Consider the following 21,482-nt stretch of genomic DNA (forward strand, 5'->3'; position numbering starts at 1 on the left):
ATACAATGCAGGGAACAGCCGGGTCATGGTACTTTTCGTTACCTTCCGGATCCATCACAAGCTGGGACATTTTTCAAAGTTAGTTCCTCACCAAGTTTGGTGATGACAGATCCACGGCGACATTGATAAATGACCTATCTAATCTTAAGGCTGAGGCTAGAGAACCCATTAAAGATTTTAACTTATGGTTCAATAAGATCCTCAACAAAATCCCCGCTGCCTCACAACCCAGCGAGGAAGTAAGATGTGAATGGTACATCACGGCTTTACCTCCAAACTTGGCTATCTTCGTAGATAGGGCAAACAAGATCACCTTAGTTGACAACTTGACAGAAGCGTTAGCAGTGGAAAAACGTGTGGTAGCCCTAGAAAATAGATCTGCTATAGAAGAACGCAAATCTAAGAAGATCTCTTTCAAAGAAGACACCAAGAAGAAGCAAACGAAAGATCCTTTCGATTTGGAAGGATTACAAAAAGTGTTGAAAGCCATGTATAACGAGATGATTGATATTAAGAAACAAGTAGCAGAGACTTCTTTGAAAAAGCCCTTTAGGACTTTTAAAAGAAATCCTCCCATGGAGGTAAGACCACCTAGTGTTGTCTCAAACGTTGAATCTGAAGAAGAGGAAGAAGAAGAGAATACCACTGAAGGGCAGACCGACGAGGAAGAGGTCGTAGAACTACAAGGAATGTGGGACTTCATCCTCCCACAAGAAGAGGATCAAGAAGCATTTCTTGTTAGCAAGAGAAGCAAAAATCAACTTGATCCTCCCCTAACTACCCCAAAACAAAAGGGCGCAAGCTCTGCAACAAAAGAAAAGGTCGCAACAAAAAAGACAACTACTAAAGCGACCCAGATTAGCCCAGTCCAATCTGATCAAACGCCTCCATCAAGAACACTAATAGTGTCGGATGAAATGGAGTATAACATCATTGATGACATGAAGAAGACTAGGGCTAATATCACTCTGTATGAATTGAGTAAATTGAAACACCAGCAGAAAATAATGATGAAAGAATTACATGTTGTGCCTACTACATCTTTACCTACAGCTGTAGCTTCCCACAATCTGGGAAGGCCTCCAACCAACACGATCAATAAAATTGATCCAAATGACATCGCCTTGATTGGAGGAAGATCAAGATCTCATGCTCCTCCTTTTCTTCTCACATATGAAATCTTCAACAAAAATGTGCACAATTGCTTGGTCGATTCTGGTGCTTCAACGAATATTTTACCCAGGTCAATATGTGCCAAATTGAATGTGCAACCTCAAAAATCCGCAGTACGTATAGTTCAACTTGATCGATCCCAAGTCGAAGTGATTGGTGAACTCAATCAGGTGACCATAAGATTGTCGTCTAACCCAAAAGTGTGTCAGGTTATCGACATTCTAGTAGCTGATATCCCTGAGTTCTATGGTTTGATTCTTAGCAGGGATTGGTCGGAAAAACTCCACGGATATTTTTCAACCGATTGGTCGCACATGTGGTTACCATACATTGGTAAACCAGATCAGATAAAGGTTGAACGAAAATTGCACCAAAAATACATAGTGACAGAACTGGAAGGAGAAAATGAGGCCATAACGTACAATAGCAGCATTGTAGGCAATTACGCAATAGATTCTTTCCTAGGTAATTTCAATGCCCATATTTCACCATACTTAGAGAATTCAGTTTTATCCCAAGTTGAAAATTTCTCCCAAACTGATGACTCAGAATGTTTTAGTTTTTTAGATAATTCTGTAAATACATCTTTATTTTGGAAATTATATTTTGACGGATCTAAATCAAATGAGGGGGCAGGAGCAGGATGCGTTCTGATTAACCCAGACGGGAATAAGATTATGCTCACATGCAGACTTGAGTTCGATTGCACGAACAACACAGCGGAGTACGAAGCCTTGGTTCAAGGCCTATACAAAGCAATCGGATTAAACGTTAAGTATCTTCAAGTCTTTGGAGATTCAAAGATCGTCGTAAAACAGGTACGTAACACCATACATTTCCTGTCAAGTCATTTAAAGCATTATCAATCATTAGTTCAAGATCTCACTGCACATTTCGTAGCATTCAACATCTCGTCAATTCTAAGAATTCAAAACGCAAGCGCAGACCTGTTAGCTAACGTAGCCTCTAGACTTATCCCTTCTGAGGATTTTAGTCCTGATAGGTTTTCAATAGAATTAATCTTTAGACCATCCATCCCTGACAATATCACCAATTGGAGAGTGTTCAACGACGATCCTGACATCGTAAATTTCCTTACTTCTGAAGGATCCTACTCAAATCAGATAATCGACGAAGACCATCATGATCATCAAATACAACAAAATGGCTCTGACAATGCTATACCGAAATCGGTGGTCAAGTTAGAAGATTTATATGATGTGAAAAGTCGGTTTAAAAGGTCCGCCAATGCTAAACTTTGCAGTTCTACCCTGAACTATGAATTAGTAAACCTAGGGACCGATCAGAAGCCACAAAACGTTAACCTAGGTCACGGCCTAGCCCCTGAAGAGAAATCAGCATATATCCGTCTTCTGAGACAATACAAAAACGTTTTTGCCTGGAATTACGATGAGCCAAAAACATACAACACTTCTATCATTCAACATGTTATCCCTATGATTGACAATGAAAAACCTGTCCAGCAGAAGCTCAGAAAAATACACCCTAACCTAGAAAATCAGATAAAAACTGAGAAAAATAAGTTGTTGAGGGCCAGAATAATCTTCCCCGTCAGGCATTCTAAATGGGTATCCAATATGGTGCCCGTTAGGAAGAAAAACGGAGACATTAGAATCTGTATCGATTTCCGAAATCTCAACAAAGCCTGTCAGAAAGATAACTTTCCCCTCCCACCTATGGAGCAAATATTACAGGCAGTAGCAGGCTCAGAATTAATGTCATTCCTGGATGGATTTTCAGGATACAATCAAGTACTGGTGCATCCCGATGATCATTTAAAGACTACGTTCCGAACCAAATGGGGCACTTATGCATATCGGAAGATGCCATTTGGTCTGATCAATGCCGGAGCTACCTTTCAGAGAGCCATGGACATCGCGTTTAAAGGGTTAGTCAATAAATCAGTGGTGATTTACTTGGATGATATAACAGTGTACTCCAAAAAACGAAACAACCACCTCAAAGATTTGAAGCAAATCTTTCAAAGATGCTTGAGGTATGGGATTTCGCTCAACCCAAAGAAATCTTTCTTTGCGTTAAGCGAAGGGAAATTGCTCGGATTCATAGTGTCCAAATCTGGTATTCATATAAAACCCAACAGAATCAAGGAAATTTCCGAAATATCCATACCCCATAACAAGAAAGCCATGCAATCCTTCCTTGGACAGATCAATTTTGTCAAAAGATTTGTCCCGGATTTTTCACGTATTATTTCTCCCTTACAAAATATGATAAAAAAGAATTCAAATTTCAAATTGGGTCTAGATGAGCACGAAGCGTTCAACTTAATCAAACAAGCTATCATCAATGCTCCATCTTTGGCCACCCCAAATTTTTCAGAATCTTTTACCTTATACACTTTTGCCTCAGAGAAATCCTATGCCGCGATTTTGACCCAAGTAAATCAAGAGAAAGCGGAAGCTCCAATCGCATTCTTTAGCTCGAACTTACAAGGTGCTGAAATTAATTACTCAGACGTAGAGAAACAAGCATACGTTGTTTTCAAAGCGATCAAATATTTCAGACCTTTCTTGCTTAAAGCCCACACTAAAGTCGTAGTACCGTTTCCGGCGGTAAGAAACCTTTTGGTGCAGAAAGACGTGGGCGAAAAGAGAGCTAATTGGATTACCGCTTTACAAGAATATGATCTCGAGATCAAACCAGCAAACATCGTAAGAGGTCAAGGCTTCTGCAAGATGTTAGCCGGAGCATCGCAAATCCCGGAGAACTCATCTGAAGAGGTACAAACGTATGAGGTAAGCCTAAACGATGCAGAATCATCATATGCTGACACCATTTATTTTCTTAAGAACGGGTATGCTCCATCACGTCTGGATCATACCAAGAAAAGAGCTCTGAGATTAAAAGCTAAACAATACCAGCTCATAAATGATGTCTTGTTTAAAAGGAATTACGATTCTGTGCTTCTTAGGTGTCTTGAGAAAACTGAAGCCGAAAAGGTTTTGCAGGAACTCCACGATGGACCAGCGGGCGGACACTATGCCGGAGATGCGACTGCACATAAAATCTTGCGTGCAGGATATTATTGGCCCACGCTGTTCAAAGACTCATACAATCACGTAAGGAAATGCCAAGTCTGCCAGACCGCTGCAGGAAAACAAAGGAAACCGTCCATGCCGCTACAACCAGTCATCATCGACCAACCATTCAATCAATGGGGCTTGGACATAATAGGTGAGATCATTCCTCACTCTTCTAAGCAGCATAAGTATATCCTTACGGCAACTGATTATTTTACCAAATGGGTAGAAGCAGTTCCTCTCAAGACAGTTCATTCTGAAAATATTATTGAATTCATAGATCAATTTATCATCACTAGGTTTTGATTGCCAACAGCATTAATGTTTGATAACGCTTCATACTTTTCTGGAAATACTATGACTGAGTTTGCGCTTAAAAGAGGTTTCAAACTGAAATATTATGCCAACTACTATCCGCAAGGTAATGGATTGGCTGAATCAACAAACAAGAACCTAATCAGAATTATCAAAAGAACAGTCGACCAAAACCAAAGGAATTGGCACAAAGCGCTGGTAAATGCTTTATGGGCTGATAGAATCACGAAGAAAGCTTCAATCGGCACTTCTCCCTTTAATTTAGTTTATGGGAGAGAAGTGGTTCTTCCGACTCACCTAGTCATTCCCTCTTTGTCTTTAGTGCAATATATCGATGAAGTACCTAATTCCTCTTTACAATTAAGACAAATGGAAATAATCAAACTAGAAGAACAAAGAGAACAAGCTAGGAAAACCCATGCTCATCACCAAGCGCTAATAAAATCTTCTTTTGACTCAAGCATCATAACCAGAAAAAACTTTCAGATGGGTGATTTAGTTTTGAAATGGGATAAGGCTCATGAAGAAAAGGGCAAACATACGAAATTTCAGAAGCTGTGGCTTGGCCCTTTTCAGATTGTAGAAGTTGTAGGCCCGTCTACATTCATGTTGTAGGATCTGGCAGGTAGGAGAGATTCTTTACCTGTCAACGGACTGATTCTTAAATTATATTTTCCATAGAAGAGAATTCTTCTAATTTTTGTAAGATAGATTTAGTTTTTTGTTTTTATTTTGTTTTTTTTTTCTCTTTTTATGAATAAAACCTGTTGTAAATTATCATTTAAAAAGGATTCATGAAAGAGTACGCCAATTCTCTATCAGATTTTGATTTCGCTTGTACAAATAGCAAAATTTTTGAAAATCTGAATTTTATTATTGACAAATAGAGTTAACTTCACTTTGATTACGATACTCGTTTCGACCTCTAAAAATAACTTTGACAAAAGCAACCTCTGGTAAAAGAATTGTTTTGTATCAGCACCATGAAAGGTATCATCAATAATAAAATAAGCATTCTCTGCAAAACTGTTGTTTTCAAAAACTCTATTATTGTCGTCCAGAGCTTTCTTAAGGAAAAACAATGACTTCCTCCCTGCTAAAAGGAAATTACAGCATTCAGAGAAACAATCCAAACAAAACACTATATCTCAAAGAATAAGAGGTCTCATCATGAGCCGGCTTATCATGATCACAGATATTATAACTTGCTGACTTTGCCAATACTGTCTATCAAAACAGGGCAACGACTTAAGATTGTTGCAATCAAAAGACAAGAGGTCTCATCACGAGCCGGCTTGTTCAACAAAAGTGTAAATCAGGTGAATGACTGTGTCATAATTTGGCCACCAAACCAAGACATTGTTCTTTAGAGAATTAAAAAAGGAAAAGTGTGTCAAAAAGGATTTTTCTCTGGAATGTTGCGGGTAACCTCAAGCAGGAAAAAGAATCATTGCTGGATAACATGGTAACCCTGTCGAGGCTATGGACGCTTGCGGGCAGCAGAGGCTCTACCTACGACAAATGAGCATACTTTTAAGCCAGTACGCAGAGAAGACCTTATTTTATCTTTTATCAAGACCAAGTAATGCCTGATAAGAATGCAAGAAAAAACCTGAGGAAGAAAGAAATTGGGATATAAAAAGGGTTGAGACAAAATATCGTCGACAAGGTGAGGGGCAATCTACTCTATCTGTCCATAACAAAATTTAGACATATAAAAATTTTGTTGTTTCGGAAGTGAACGGTCAATAGAAATGCAGAGATAACTGGTTCTTCACAGTGAATCGCCATTGTTGTGGTCACCAAAAACCCCCCTCTTTGTTTGATATTAGTAATAACATCAAGCAAAGGGGGACCCTTAACCAAAAAATCCAAAAAATATTTTTGTTTGAAAAATCTTTTGTATTAACTCCCTAAGAACTATATCGCGTCGCAAAGGAAAAAGGAGCACTTTCCCAAAGCGCATAAACACACTGAGGAGGAGCGACGCGAGAACTCATCACATCGCGTGCATTAAAAGCGCTCAAAAGGGGAAAAACCTAAAGAACCACCAACGGCCGATATGCGACATCGCACGTCCCAATGTCGCATAAGCAGCACAAAGTGACAAAGCGAAAAACCTTGCGACCTTGCAATATTGTGATATGCGATCTGTGACCATGCAAAGCTGCGACCTGCGATCTATGGTGTGCGACAAATGAGACCATCAATTGTTGCGATACCACTTATTTACATCGCAATCTTCGATGCTGCGATGCAAATCGCAGAAGCCATTCGTCGCAGGCATTCCTCGGCATGATTTGTGAGCCTAAAATTAGGCGCGCACCTTACGGGAAATTAATGATTGTACGCCTGTGTATCCAAAGATGATTATTGTTGCGTTTTTCGAAGAGTCAAGTCATAATGGGTGACATGATTATGCATTCATTAGAACTTAATTGCTTTCATGTCAATCTTCTCTTCTGTCTCTTTTCATTTACGTGAACTATAAGTCAACAACTGATATAAATCTATATGCAGGAAACATCTAAGGAAAAGCGCCAGAACTAGAAGAACAGAGAGGAGATGACTTCGCAGATGGATACCGCATACAACAGGACCGCGGATCACAGAGTATCACTCAACAAATGCTGATGGAAATAGCCTATCTAGGACTCAGAGTCAAAGGCGCACAAAAGCAAAGCGTTTATGAAAGATCCTGAGTCCCAAATTGGGTAAAGCAAAAAGAAAAACGCTTAAGGGGAAAGACGTCTCAGAAAAGCCTGGAACAAAGAATGGAAACAAGTTTCAATTGAGAAAATCGTTCAGGCAACAAAATCCCCAGCTCATTGAGTCATTCGCACGGCTGGAAACCGAAATAGCAACAGCACAATCAGTTTGAAAGAAATCTGAGTTGTACTAAGTATACACGCCGTGAAGACACTCCTCCAGAAGAACACTTTCAAAAATATCTTCTAGTTTGTCAAAAAGAGGTGCCAGCTCTTGTTATTTTAAATTTTCAAGCTTGAACAAAAGGAAAGGACAAGCAGCCGACTCTTTCACGGCGAACAGCGCATCGCTTACAGCACTAAGGAGCAGATACAGAAATGGTTAGAAATTAGATTCAGTTTTTAGAAATAAATTTGTTTTAGTAAAAGGGCGGTCATTTGCAGCCGTTCCCTAAATTTGTGTAATTAAAATTAGCCGGTTAGTAGTATTTAACCCTTATCGTTGCATTGGAGAAGGGTCCGGAAATTTGTCAAAAAACTTGTCCTCAGAACATGCACTTTTGCACCCTCGGAGGGGGTTCTTGATGAATGGACGGATCAAGATTTATTTATGTTTGCATTTTAATACCTACTACTGATGTTGCACTTCTGTACTCTTAGTAGGCATTAGAAGTAAGTAGAAATAGATCATTATTGCTTCAGGTCTGTGAGTATAAAGTCAATCATAAATGGTACTTTTATCTCTTGATGAGTTTCTACTTGCATTCTTAGAGTAATATACAGCTGATGTTGTTTATATGTTAACGTATGAATGAGTGGACTACCATTTGGCACTTTTGTATGGTGGAGTCATTGATTTGTGCTTAATACATGAATAATTGATTATGCGATATGCTGTTCACAACCGTTTTGCTTAACTTTTTATGCAGGATGGTTCATCTTAATTGATTTATATTCTCATAATAGCTGAATAATCTTCATTACCAGTTATTGTGTGAAATCTTTCTAGATCGCATAATGGAAAAAGTTCTATCCCGGGTTAGCGTAGATTAGATGTGTTGTTCTTGATAGATTAAAGTAGTATAAAGTTCAGTCTCAGAGTTTAGAATTAAATTAGCTTAGAAATAATTCCAGATTTTCATTATCATATTCTACACACACACACACATCACCAAACTCTACACACACACACCCCCTTAGAACGGGAAGCTGGTCCCGTTATCCCCAGTCGGACCCGCTACACCAAACGGGCACGGAGCCGCCAACCAGGTTCCTGACCAGGTCGGTATCCCCCTTGTTGTTGACCCGATTTCAGGGCCCTCAACACCATCATATTTTGGGAGCTTGTTTTTAAGCCATTGATAGTCCCTTTCTAGAAATTTGGTGTAATACTGGGTACCTGAGAAGTATATCTTAGGAGGATCAGCATGTTCATGCACATTTGTATTTTGTGGACTGGTTTCTTGTCCTTGCTAGGTTTGAATTGCAAGCATGTTCACATTTTCCATTAATTGGTTAAGTTTTTCACTATGGTCATCAAGTCTTTTAGTGGTTTCATTAATTTTGAAGTATTTTTGCAGTATTTTCTTCATCATCGATGTCAAACTTTTTTGTTCTTCTCTAAACTCTACTTGTGATTTCTCTATGTTCCTGAAGCGACAACGTACATTGTTGACATTGACTCAGTAAAAATTAACGTTTGCTTGTAATTCTTCATTGCTCACCATCTTACTCTTTTTGTTGGTGGACCCCACCTTCACTCTTTTTTTATAATTATCTTATAATATAATAATAATTTTCTTTTTAAACAATTATTATATAAATAATTAATTCTTTTAATTAACTATTTATAATATTTATTAATTAATTTATAGTCTTTTGATAAATAAATAAATAAATATATATATATATGATGACTTGAGTGATGGTTAAGTGATGCGAGTGGCATATATAGTTATTAAGCGTTATGCTTAATAACATAGCAGCTTAACTCTGGATTTAATCCAATTCCATCTAAATGAATTTAAATGCGTAATGTGAATCAACATAATGTCATGTGAAATATAAAGGTTAAGTACTTATCCATTTGATTGCACACGCATAATGATAACAAACCGACTATAGAATACATGCCACGAACGTGATATGCCATCGTCAATTTTGCACTTACATTGCGTCTCTTTTTTTTCTCTAGGAATCACTTTCTGAAAATCGACAGTGTGTGTCCTCTTTTGAGTTAACATGACAATTTTTTCTATTTAAAAACGATTTTATTTGTATATCGACATTATGTGTCCTCCATTGAGCTAACATGATAACTCTACCACGTGTACACCTTCTGAGTCGTTTGATTTCATCTATGCAGACACGTAGCTACCCTTCTTCAACTGAATAGATTTAACTGCCACTTATGTCTAGGTGCAATAGAGAAATTCAACTACCAACAAAAGGAAAAGGTTTGGAGAGAATCTGTTTCAGACATTAATCTTCTTTTAATGCAATCTCAAAGCCTGAGAGTGGTAAAAGTGTGTAGACGCCAAGCAATTGACCATTAAGGCATACAAAATACTCAATCTGGTCTTCATAATATCGCAATCTTCTATGCACACTTTTAGGGATCATTTTGGCTTGAAGCATGCTCCATTCCTTGGCATGACAATATGGGCAAATTTCTTTTGGATGCAATTCTACATGTTTTTCAATCAACATTTTCCTTACCTTTGATTTCCCAAAAGCTTTAAATACTCCTTGAAACAATCCCATGTCACCGTCCTCTCCTTGGTCTAGATGTTCACAAGGATCTATCGCATACAGAGTATCGCTTCTGCACTGTGGTACAAGAAAAATCCTGCCAGATGTCTGTGAAAAGCTTGTTCTATATACAAAGTGTCCTGTTATAGGCTTCAACTAGAAAACATTGCTACTATCAGAGCATCCTGAACAATATATCACAAGCTTTCCGAGAGCACTCCAATTCCCATCAATGGTGCCATGACTACCTCCATCAAGGAGATCAGCTGCCATTTTTGGTGCCCGGGACTTACAAAACTCCTTCCAGAGAACCCGTTTGGCTATGTCTTCAAACCATTTGCAAACACAAGCTATAGAACAAAGGACCCTAGGGTTCCAATTAAGAGATTTAAATACAAGCAGCAACACTGTTTTGCTAAGGTGGCCATTGGCACTGCAAATACAAGAGCCTGAGTGTATGCAATGAAATCTCTTTACCATCACTGTTTAGGATATGTCCTCGCTAGAAATTAACTATCTAGTCTGACACCAAAGTGGAGCCATAATGCTTATCTCAAAATATGTGAAATAAACAATGGTGAAAAGTAAGTACTCTGGATAACAGCTTAGCTATTAATGTGTTGCACTTCCCAAATAATTCAATTCTATCTCTCTAAAGTTTTAGACACCCCTTCAATCAGTTAATAGTTCTAAACGAGCATCCCATTGGCTCATCTTCAAACTGTTTACAAAGAGACTGTCTACTAGAAAGCATGACGCTGAACTTATGAACCTTGCATTTGGACATCATAGGAGTAGAAAAGCGATGAACCCTTATTCCATACAAATGATTTAGCTCAACTAGAAACCTGAAACATGAACATCAATCGGTATATAAATAAATACAACTGATGGCCTTATATTTCAGTTTGTATTTCCTTCAAATACAAAAGTTTAGTTTCCTTTTTATGCTATATTTAGTTGTTATTAAAGTTGAGATGGAATTGGATTAAATCCATAGTTAAGCATTGAGAGTTAAGCTACTATGCCATGCGCACATGGGGTGATTCCGAGAATCGCCCCTCCAACCGGCAATTCTCAGAATCACCCCATGTGCACATGACATAGCAGCTTAACTCTGGATTTAATCCAATTCCATCTCAATAATTTTAAATGTGTAATGTGAATCAACATAATGTCATATGAAATAAAGAGGTTAAGTACTTATCAATTTGATTGCACACGCATAATGATAGCAATCCGACTGCACAATACATGCCACAAACGTGATATGCCATCATCAATTTTGCACTTACATTGTGTCCCTTTTTTTCTTTGGGAATCACTTTCTGAAAATCGACAGTGTGTGTCCTCTTCTGAGTTAACATGACAATTTTTTCTATTTAAAAATGATTTTCTCTGTATATCGACATTATGTGTCCTCCATCGAGCTAACATGATAACTCTACCACGTGTACACCTTCTGAGTCATTTGATTTCATCTATGTAGACATGTAGCTGCCCTTCTTCTACTGAATAGATTTAATTGCCGCTTATGTCTAGGTGCAATAGAGAAATTCAACTACCAGCAAAAGGCAAAAGTTTGGAGAGAATCTGTTTTAGACATTAATCTTCTTTTGATGCAGTCTCAGAATCTAAGAGTGGTAAAAGTGTGCAGACGCCAAGCAAGTGCCCATTAAGGCATACAAAATACTCAATCTGGTCTTCATAAGATCACAATCATTTGTGCGCACTTTTAGGGATCATTTTGGCTTGAAGCATGCTCCATACCTTGGCACGACAATATGGGGAAATTTCTTTTGGATGCAATTCTACATGTTTTTCAATCAGCATTTTCCTTACCTTTGATTTCCCAAAAGCTTTAAATACTCCTGGAAATAATGCCACATCACCGTCCTCTCCTTGGTCTAGATGCTCACAAGGATTTGTCGCATATAGAGTATCGCTTCTGCACTGTGGTATAAGAAAACTCCTGCCACATGTCCGTGAAAATCTTGTTCTATATACAAAGTGTCCTGTTATAGGCTTCAACTGGAAAACATTGCTACTATCAGAGCATCCTAAATAATAGATCATAAGCTTTCCAAGAGCACTCCAGTTCCCATCAATGGTGCCATGACTACCTCCATCAAGGAGATCAGCTACCATTTTTGGTGCGCGGGACTTACAAAACTCCTTCCAGAGAACCCGTTTGGCTATGTCTTCAAACCATTTGCAAACACAAGCTATAGAACAAAGGACCCTAGGGTTCCAATTAAGAGATTTAAATACTAGCAGCAACATTGTTTCACTAAGGTGGCCATTGGCACTACAAATACAAGAGCCTGAGTGTATGCAATGAAATCTCTTTACGTCATTGTTTAGGATATGTCCTTGCTAGCAATTAACTATCTAGACACCAAAGTGGAGCCGTAATGCTTATCTCAAAATTTGTGAAATAAACAATGGTGAAAAGTAAGTACTATGGATAATAGCTTAGCTATTGATGTGTTGCACTTCCCAAATAATCCAATTCTATGTCTCTCTAAAGTTTTAGACACCCCTTCAATCGGTTAATAGTTCCAAACGAGCATCCCATTGGCTCATCTTCAAACTGTTTACAAAGTGACTGACTGCTAGAAAGCATGACACTGAACTTATGAACCTTGCATTTGGACATCATAGGAGTAGAAAAGCAATGAACCCTTATTCCATACAAATGATTTAGCTCAGCTAGAAACCTAAAACATGCACATCAACTGGTATATAAATCAATACAACTGATGGCCTTAGATTTCAGTTTGTATTTCATTCAAATACAAAATCTTAGTTTCCTTTTTATGCTATATTTAGTTGTTATTAAAGTTGATATGGAATTGGATTAAATCCAGAGTTAAGCATTGAGAGTTAAGCTGCTATGTCATGCGCACATGGGACGATTTTGAGAATCGTTGGCTAGAGGGGCAATTCTGAGAATCGCCCCTCCACCTGACGATTCTCAGAATCGCCCCATGTCACTGCGCATGACATAGCAGCTTAACTCTGGATTTAATCCAATTCCATCTAAATAAATTTAAATGCGTAATGTGAATCAACATAATGTCATGTGAAATATAGAGGTTAAGTACTTATCAATTTGATTGCACACGCATAACGATAACAAACCGACTGCACAATACATGCCACGAACGTGATATGCCATCGTCAATTTTGCACTTACATTGCGTCTCTTTTTTTTCTCTGGGAATCACTTTCTGAAAATTGACAGTGTGTGTCCTCTTCTGAGTTAACATGACAATTTTTTCTATTTAAAAATGATTTTCTCTGTATATCGACATTATGTGTCCTCCATCGAGCTAACATGATAACTCTACCACGTGTACACCTTCTGAGTCATTTGATTTCATCTATGCAGACACGTAGCTACCCTTCTTCAACTAAACAGATTTAACTGCCGCTTATGTGTAGGTGCAATAGATAAATTCAACTACTAGCAGAAGGTAAAAGTTTGGAGAGAATCTGTTTCAGACATTAATCTTCTTTTGATGCAGTCTCAGAATCTGAGAGTGGTAAAAGTGTGCAGATGCCAAGAAAGTGCCCATTAAGGAATACAAAATACTCAATCTGGTCTTCATAAGATCACAATCTTCTGTGTGCACTTTTAGGGATCATTTTGGCTTGAAGCATGCTCCACACCTTGGCACGAAAATATGGGCAAATTTCTTTTGGATGCAATTCTACATGTTTTTCAATCAGCATTTTCCTTACCTTTGATTTCCCAAAAGCTTTAAATACTCTTTGAAATAATCCCACGTCACCGTCCTCTCCTTGGTCTAGATGCTCACAAGGATCTGTCGCATACAAAGTCTCGCTTCTGCACTGTGGTACAAGAAAACTCCTGCCAGATGTCTGTGAAAATCTCATTCTATATACAAAGTGTCCTGTTATAGGCTTCAACTGGAAAACATTGCTACTATCAGAGCATCCTGAACAATAGATCATAATCTTTCCGAGAGCACTCCAATTCCCATCAATGGTGCCATGACTACCTCCATCAAGGAGATCAGCTACCATTTTTGGTGCCCGAGACTTACAAAACTCCTTCCAGAGAACCCGTTTGGCTATGTCTTCAAACCATTTGCAAACACAAGCTATAGAACAAAGGACCCTAGGGTTCCAATTAAGAGATTTAAATAAAAGCAGCAACACTATTTCGCTAAGGTGGCCATTGGCACTGCAAATACAAGAGCCTGAGTGTATGCAATGAAATCTCTTTACCATCATTGTTTAGGATATGTCCTTGCTAGCAATTAACTATCTAGACACCAAAGTGGAGCCGTAATGCTTATCTCAAAATGTGTGAAATAAACAATGGTGAAAAGTAAGTACTCTGGATAATAGCTTAGCTATTGATGTGTTGCACTTCCCAAATAATCCAATTCTGTGTCTCTCTAAAGTTTTAGACACCCCTTCAATCAGTTAATAGTTCCAAACGAGCATCCCATTGGCTCATCTTCAAACTGTTTACAAAGAGACTGTCTACTAGAAAGCATGACGCTGAACTTATGAACCTTGCATTTGGACATCATAGGAGTAGAAAAGCGATGAACCCTTATTCCATACAAATGATTTAGCTCAGCTAGAAACTTGAAACATGAACATCAATCGGTATATAAATCAATACAACTAATGGCCTTAGATTTCAGTTTGTATTCCTTCAAATACAAAAGTTTAGTTTCCTTTTTATGCTATATTTATATCTTCAGATATAAACTACCACAAATTGAAAGAACCCACATGAAAAGTGTAACACATGGTACTACAATATATTTTATGCTATATGGTAATGGAAACAAAATTGAAAAGAAACACCAGAACAACCCAAATCCACTTAAAAATTCTTTTGCTGGAATTTGAATTGTAAGTACCCTAGTTTCAAATAGAAATATGAAGGCTATAGACCATTTTTAGGTAAACAATGTTTTCCAATTAGATGATGAGACACATTGTCACTATTTTTGGCCATACCCTTTTAGAAACAACAACCCAAACTAAATGATTAGTTATAAATAATTAGAAATTTCACAAATATAGTAAACCAATATTAGGTGTGATTTATGGCCTTAAATGAGTTTTGGTGGGTAAACTTTGAAATGCCACAGAACAAAAATTAGAATTCAATAGAGTGTGTGAGGTCCAATTATTGGGTAGAGTTCCTGAGAAAATGCTCCCATAACATTAGAGTTAAAAATGAGGCATCTCAGGTCAAGTGCCTAGTGGTTAAGAGCATGTGTTTCCTCCTAAGAGGTCATAGGTTCAAAAACCATAAGGGGTTAGAGTAGGTATGCCTTCGTAGACAATAATCAAATCGTTGCGTGGAGGTGGGTCTCTTGTCCCACAAACAATGGGGTTTCATACACCAATTTGGTGTTTGGCTTGGCTATGACCTTAAAATTGGATAATAATGATAATGAGGATATAAATTGTTAGAAATTCATAATCTATAAGGGTGAAAGCATGGAGCTGGTTTTACACTTTTTGGCAAGAGATGGCACGTTTGGGTGGAAAAAATGATTGTTCAATTGAACCCTTTTTAAACGCTCGATCGAGCCGTTTTAGCACTTAAACAATGTAACCCAATATTATTTAGAAGCTCGATTTAGCCATGTCTTTGTTGCAGTCAAATGAAGGATATTGGGTTTTGGATCTATTTTCTGGCTCAAGTAAGTTTTATTATATGGAATTGAATTTCAATATGTTATTTATTAATTTATATGTCATTGTACTAATTTACTTCATTATTTCTTTTGTGCTTGATAATTAGGTACAACACTAGCATGTTGCCTTTGAAAAGGAAGGAATTGCATTGCAATTGAAAAATATCCAATACAGTGCAATTTCATTCAGCAAAGAATTAATGCTCTTCAATTTCTTCCAGATGCAATGCAAGAAACTGGGTTGAAGAAAGGGGACTCTAGTGAATCACATGTGGCAAAAAAGGCAAAGGAACCCCAACCACCATTACATGGACTGTTTGGAAAGACATACATTGGAGATTCGCAGACATCAAAGATCCATTAGAAGAGGAAAATAAACAAAAGGAAGCAAAAAATATTTTGGAAGAAGACAATGATGAAACGTTAGAAGACGAAGAGTTTGGATTACGTGACATTGTTGATTAAATTTAAGTTATGCTTAGAAATCAAGCTTTGCAATGTTTTGACTTTGACATTTTATGAGAAGAATAAACACTCAATTAAGGTTGTTATGCATTCAATATTTGTAATATGTGATTTTCAACATTAATTTTTAAGTTAATCATTATTTTTTGAAAAAAAAAGTAATTATTATTATTATTTTTAACATGAAATTCATAAAAAAAACTATTATTTAACCCTTTTTAGTTAAAATTTTTGTATAAAAATTGTGATTTTGACATGTCAATTCTAGCAAAAAATTGTCAAAATGTGTAGTCTTTTAGTTATTTTTATGTCCATTGTTAAAAAATATTGTTTTTTAGAAACAATTATTTCATGTCGATTGAAAAATTAATTAAGGATGTATAAATATGTAGAATATCAAAAATTCAAAATATCGACCTTCTAATTTAAAAATGCAAAACAATAAAAACTTCACTACAAAAAAATTAAAATTAAAATAAAAAACAAGAAAATATGAAGAAAACGACCATTTCAAAATTTTTTTTTTTCCGAAGGTGGTAAAACCTATCAACTCAGGTGTCAAACCAACAGTGAGGACAGCCATCTCTGGCTGCTATCCGCGAATGCTGGGTTTGACTCATCACTGTTAAATAGGAAAACCACGCCACCTGGCATAACCCTGCTGGTGGTCCGTAATCGGGAGCAGGCTCTCACTCCTGCCAGATGCCTCTGGGTCTTGGGCCGTTAACCTGTTTCCTTACGTCCGAGGAAGACGAGCTCTTAGCCAAGCAGAAGCAGTTTTACGGCATACTCCAGGCCGAACCATTTCAAAAATTATTAAATTTACAAAATAATTATTTACATTTCATACATTAGAAAATTTAAAGTCAAAAAATAGGTCTTTTAAAAAAAGGGTCTGATGTAGAATAGCCACTTTTTTAAATCAGCATGAAAATCACTACCATTCTAAAATGTAATGTACATAAAAAAATTAAAGTGCCAAAAACTATGCTCTAAAAAAAACATGTGTGTTCTGCATCACCCCTTTTCAAAATCAGGTCACTTTTTTGCTATCTCTACGAAACAGGTAACAGTTTCAGTTCCCGTCTCAAATTTTACATTGTTAACCCCAAAGAGGTTTTTCTCTCAATATGAATCAGTGATCTTCATTGGAAAACTAGATTGCAAATTTTGGGAAGAGTTTAGAGGATTTGACATCGCAGTTGGGAAGCACAGTGGCGGTGGCTCAACATCTAGCAAAATCTATTTTCTCAATTACTTTTGGCACCAATGATTATATCAACAACTATCTTATGCCTGCCCTTTATCCAACCAGAAGAAAATATACCCCATAGACTTACAGCGAATGGAAAGCCCACTGCCAGCATGCAGGCGGAATGTGAAATCAATCATTAGTTTTTAATGAATGAATTACCCATTAGTTTCTCTGATATGCCAAAGGGTTTGGTTGGCTAGTGGATTCAGTGGACTCTTGAAACTATGCCCAAATATTTCAACTTCCAAGATTTGCAAGTGACCACAACTATCTTGATTGTGCTTAGGATTTGCAACTGAATTTAAAAGCAGGAGCATGATCATGGATTTTTTCAGCTGGCAGTCTTGGCAACCTATTTCATCTAATTTATTTGTGCTACTGTATGCTCGTTTTGAGTATATGAGACATATTTGAGGCTTTGCAGTGATGGGAATCAGGTGTTTAAATTCCAAGGCAGCTTCATGGCTCCCCTGTTTAGCTTTTGTTGTTACATATTGTTGTGTTGGCGTAATTTCTGGGGAGGCCGCGATTGAAGTTACAACCATGTTTATATTCGGCGATTCTCTGATCGATAATGGCAACAAAAAATATATAGCAAGCATTTCCAAAGCTAACTTCTTGCCTTACAGAATATATTTCTTTGGAGGCCATCCTATTGGAAGGTTTTGCAATGACAGGACCACTGTTGATTTTCTAGGTTTGCATTCTATGGTTATTTGATTTAAAGCTTCTGGTCTGTATATAATTTTCCAATGAAATCCTTGAAAATAAATTCCAAAGGATGTTTCCCCTTAGGTGTAGACTCTATTTTCAATTGAGGAAACTAGAATGCAATAGAATTAGTTAATTGGAAATTCTGGAAAATTCAAGAAATTTTATAAATATGAGCGAATTCAAACAATCGACTTCTCTCTTTAGGGAGGGTGTTAGCCCTAAACCATAGGAAAAGGAACAAAAAGTATGGACATTGAGGAGACTCAGGGAGCTGAGGCATCTGCTGGATTCCCACTACCTAGGGAGGAACTTCCTGTCACTAAGTTCACCAAAATGATAATCCTCGGGGGGCTGAGGCATCTGTTGGATTCCCACTACCTGGGGAAGAAATTCCTACCACTGATTTCACCAAATCGATAATCCTCTCTCTTTCATGAGCCTCCCACTCCTCAAATCCATCATATTTCTGAAATATTAAGTCTGCAATTTAGTTACACTCAGACCCAAAGAAAATCCCAAAGAGGTTTGTCTCTCAATATGAATTAGTGCTCTTAATTGAAAAACTAGCTTGTAATAGAAATGTTAAATGCTTATCAACAATATTGATAGGACCAGTTGATTTAACTCTTTAGATTATTTTTTATTTCAATACACACTAATGACAACCATTTGGTTTAATTTTTTAAACTATTTCTATTCTATATTTTAAATGAAATAAAATTAATAAATATAAAACAATATTCACCAAAACCGGTTTATCTAACTCGTTATATCGCTTCTAAGTTATACATTTTTAAAACTGTACAAAAAATTGATCTTAAAGAATGTTGAATGAACGATCTCAGGGAAATTGCTAGGGCCGCCTCTCATTCTTGCATACCTTGACCCATCTACAAGGGGTTCGGCAATCCTAAATGGAGTGAACTACGCTTCAGCACCCATAGGCATTTTGGACAAGACTGGCCGAAACCTTGTAAGTCCAAATTGTTGAAATGATAAATTGATTTTCTCCCATTGGTGCTAAATGTAGCATATATGGTATCTAACATTTTTGTTTTTGGTGCAAATATGATAGCTTGGGTGTATATCGTTCAATCAATAGATTGCAAATTTTGGGAAGAGTTTAAAGGATTTGACATCGCAGTTGGGAAGCGTAGTGGCAGTGGCTCAGCGTCTAGCAAAATCTATTTTCTCAATTACTTTTGGCAGCAACGATTATATCAACAACTATCTTATGCCTGCCTTTTATCCAACCAGTAGACAATACACAATATTCTCATGTGGTAACTTTCACAATTGGTGGTTGGTTTCATAAGCTTTGTCTGGTTACCTGAGAAATACAACCAAAATCAATTGAAACTTTAAAGTGGTTCTTGTAAAACTGAGAATTTAATTGAAACTTTAAAGTGGTTATTGAATTTTATTGGCGTTGTCTAACTCTCCTAGGTTTTGAAGTTTTTTTTGTTTGAATATGGGAAAACAATTTTTTGGTAAGATTTTGAATTTTTGTGGTTTAAAATGTGTTTTTAATCTATAAATGGATTTAGTGTCTTGAAAAACTTCTGCGGATTCAGATGATGCAGTGATCACAACTCGGACTAAATGGATTCAGTGCCCTAAAAACCCTCTGGTGAATTCTGATGGTGCAGGGTTCACAGCTCAGATTTGGGATTCCAGCTGTTCCTTATCAAATTTCTAGCAAATTTGACCCAAAAATATGCCAAAAAAACTATATCAATGGTTAAAATTTTGGCTATTTTGTTTTGTAATTGATAATTACTTTCCTTCCTTAGCTTAAAATTTTGGTTTTTTTGGTACTCAACATTCACTTTCTGAAAATTGACCAGTGCACACTTTGTTTGCATTAGTCTAAAAAGTGATCAGTGCAGGAATCTGACATATGGTAGCCATCTTAAAATAGTTTCAAGAAAAGGAACCATCTCATCTTGCATCAAACTTCTCTTTGGTTTTCATTTAGATTATTTGAGGCCATTCAGTTTGAACAAAATCTTTAGTAAATATTATTTCATTATATAATAAAAACTTGAATTATGATGAAAAATGTGAGAACCTAGCATTTTTGTCAAAACTCTTGTGAAATTTGTACCAGGAAATAGAATCCTTTCCCTTTAAGATTATCTTACTCCATCAAAATACAAAACAAAATGTGGTTGCTCCTCAAAATACAGTACTTTATCTAAACTTACATAAAAATAATCCCTCCTAGAGTGTTCACTGTAAATTTACAGAGTATTTATATAAGTTGGTTTTATGTGGAATATATATGCAGGCTCTATGCAACTTGGGAGCTCGCAAGTGCGCAGTGGCAGCAATGGGTCCTCTGGGATGCATTCCAAGTCAAATAGCAATGTCCAATAGCAATGGCAGCTACATTGACAGTGTAAACCAACATGCCATACTCTTCAATTCCAAGCTCAAATATCTTTTGGGCACTCTGTCACTCAATATGCCTGGTGCACATTGCATCTATGGAGATGCCTATAGTGCAGTTAAAGACATGATGCAATGGGTCCTCTGGGATGCATTCCAAGTCAAATAGCAATGTCCAATAGCAATGGCAGTTGCATTGACAGTGTAAACCAACACGCCATACTCTTCAATTCCAAGCTCAAATATTTTTTGGGCACTCTGTCACTCAATATGCCTGGTGCACATTGCGTCTATGGAGATTCCTACAGTGCAGTTAAAGAAATGATCGACGATCGTAGTTCTTATGGTATAATAATAACTTAAGTCTAAACTTGTACTCATAGAACCTTACAATCTTGGACAACCTAGGGCAAACGAACATGAATAAGTTGTTACTGTAATTTGTTGCTTATGTGTTTACTGCTATATACAGGTTTTAGTGTGACAAATCAAGGATGATGTGGGATAGGCATGTATAATGGATAGATAACGTGCCTTCCGGGACTGGAACCGTGTACCAACAGGGACCAGCATGTATTTTGTGACGCATTCCATCCCACTAAAGCTGTGAACATTATTATGGCCACAAGAGCTTACTCCGACCCTCCTTCTGACTCTTACGCCATCAATCTCAAGCAACTTGTTAAGATATAATAAGGTTCCCATTAACATTCTGGACAGTCAAATGTCTCTAGTTCTTAAAATATTTTCATTTAGTTATCGGCAGAGCATAATATACCTGTAGACAAGTTACGGATTTTGAAATATTTTGTTGTCATCAGAGCATAATATACCTGTCGTCATTTCATTTGAGGTAAAAGGAAGACATGTGATCCAATAGTCAAAAGTATTTATTTAATCTATATATTGAATTCAAGTGATATATTTTCTTTTGCTATATTTCTGAATGAGA

The 21,482-nt window shown here is 37.1% G+C and overlaps 4 pseudogenes; 1 reads left to right on the plus strand and 3 right to left on the minus strand.

Moving 5' to 3' along the window:
* Window positions 1–9,739: 9,739 nt before the first annotated feature.
* Window positions 9,740–10,489, minus strand: LOC149177774 (EID1-like F-box protein 1 pseudogene; annotated as a pseudogene).
* Window positions 10,490–11,614: 1,125 nt separating this feature from the next.
* Window positions 11,615–13,018, minus strand: LOC149177775 (EID1-like F-box protein 2 pseudogene; annotated as a pseudogene).
* Window positions 13,019–13,519: 501 nt separating this feature from the next.
* LOC149177776 (EID1-like F-box protein 2 pseudogene) lies at window positions 13,520–14,272 on the minus strand (annotated as a pseudogene).
* A 3,579-nt stretch (window positions 14,273–17,851) lies between these two features.
* LOC149177777 (GDSL esterase/lipase At1g71691-like) lies at window positions 17,852–21,223 on the plus strand (annotated as a pseudogene).
* Window positions 21,224–21,482: the final 259 nt, after the last annotated feature.

The sequence above is a fragment of the Pinus tabuliformis genome, chromosome 4_1 (assembly GCF_031772625.1).
Source record: "Pinus tabuliformis cultivar Carrire ecotype Pingquan chromosome 4_1, CPIR1, whole genome shotgun sequence".
NCBI classification, from domain to species: Eukaryota; Viridiplantae; Streptophyta; class Pinopsida; order Pinales; family Pinaceae; genus Pinus; species Pinus tabuliformis.